General features: G+C 32.1%; 1 non-coding gene across 1 annotated transcript; it reads left to right on the top strand.

The window, feature by feature from the left end:
• Positions 1 to 268: 268 nt before the first annotated feature.
• LOC130953214 (small nucleolar RNA R71) lies at positions 269 to 372 on the top strand. Its single transcript, XR_009075387.1, has one exon. It is a non-coding gene; the product is annotated as a small nucleolar RNA R71 (small nucleolar RNA).
• The last annotated feature ends 1300 nt before the right edge of the window (positions 373 to 1672 follow it).

Genomic DNA, 1672 nt, shown 5'->3' with positions numbered 1-1672 from the left:
TTGCTGAGTCAACACTTTGTTCTGAGCCAATATGGCATTCAGAGCATCAATTTCAAGAACGCCTTTCTTCTGAGGTATCCCATTATTCACGGAATTCCTCTCAGAAGTGTACATGAATTGGTTGTTTGCAACCATGTCAATAAGTTCTTGAGCCTCTTCAGGCGTTTTCTTTAGGTGAATAGATCCACCTGCAGAATGGTCCAATGACATTTTCGAAAATTCAGAGAGACCATAATAGAATATATCTAATATGGTCCATTCTGAAAACATGTCAGATGGACATCTTTTGGTCAGCTGCTTGTATCTTTCCCAAGCTTCATAGAGGGATTCACCATCTTTTTGTTTAAAGGTTTGAACATCCACTCTCAGCTTGCTCAGCTTTTGAGGCGGAAAGAATTTATCCAAGAAGGCTGTGACCAGCTTATCCCAGGAGTCCAGGCTATCCTTAGGTTGTGAATCCAACCATATTCTAGCTCTGTCTCTTACAGCAAAAGGGAAAAGCATGAGTCTGTAGACTTCAGGATCAACTCCATTCGTCTTTACAGTCTCACAGATCTGCAAGAACTCAGTTAAAAACTGATAAGGATCTTCAGATGGAAGTCCATAAAACTTGCATTTTTGTTGCATTAAGGCAACTAGCTGAGGTTTCAGCTCAAAGTTGTTGGCTCCAATGGCATGAATGGAGATGCTTCTTCCATCAAATTTGGACGTTGGCTTTGTGAAGCCTCCAAGCATTCTCCTTGCATTATTATTATTTTCGGCTGCCATCTCCTTCTCTTGTTCGAAAATTTCTGAAAGGTTGTTTCTGGATTGTTGTAATTTAGTTTCTCTTAGTTTCCTTTTCAGAGTCCTTTCAGGTTCAGGATCAATTTCAACAAGAGTGCCTTTTTCCCTGTTCCTGCTCATATGAAAGAGAAGAAAACAAGAAAAGAAAGAGGAATCCTCTATGTCACAGTATAGAGATTCTTTTATGTTAGTAGAAAAAGAAGGGGGTAGAAGAAATAAAAGTGAAGAATCCAAACACAAGGGATATATTGGGTTCGGATTTTTAGATGAAGAGAAGTGAAGAGAAGTGTTAGTAATTAAATAATTAAATAGAATAAGAAAAGAGAGAGGAAATTTCGAAAATAATTTTGAAAAAGGGGTTAGTAATTTTCGAAAATTAAAGATAAGATATAATTAAAATTAAAATTTAAAACAATTAATTAATTAAAAAGAGATTTTTGAAAAAGGGATGAGATATTTTCGAAAATTAGAGAGGAAAAAGTAGTTAGGTGGTTTTGAAAAAGATAAAAAACAAACAAAAAGTTAGTTAGTTGAAAAAGATATTAAAATCAAATTTGAAAAAGATAAGAAGATAAGAAGTTAGATAAGATATTTTGAAATCAAATTTTGAAAAAGATAAAATTTTTGAAAAAGATAAGATAAAAGATAAAAAGATCTAATTTTTAAAATGACTTAACTAACAAGAAACTACAAGATAAGATTCTAGAACTTAAAGATTGAACCTTTCTTAACAAGAAAGTAACAAACTTCAAATTTTTGAACCAATCACATTAATTGTTAGCTAATTTTCGAAAAGATATAAAGATAAGAAAAAGATTTTGAAAATAATTTGAAAAATATTTTTGAAATTTTCGAAAATAATAAAAAAATGAAAAAGATATGATTT

This window comes from Arachis stenosperma, chromosome 9 (genome assembly GCF_014773155.1).
Source record: "Arachis stenosperma cultivar V10309 chromosome 9, arast.V10309.gnm1.PFL2, whole genome shotgun sequence".
Lineage (NCBI taxonomy): Eukaryota > Viridiplantae > Streptophyta > Magnoliopsida > Fabales > Fabaceae > Arachis > Arachis stenosperma.
Note: the sequence above shows the minus strand (reverse complement) of the source record. Positions and strands in the feature narration are given on the sequence as shown.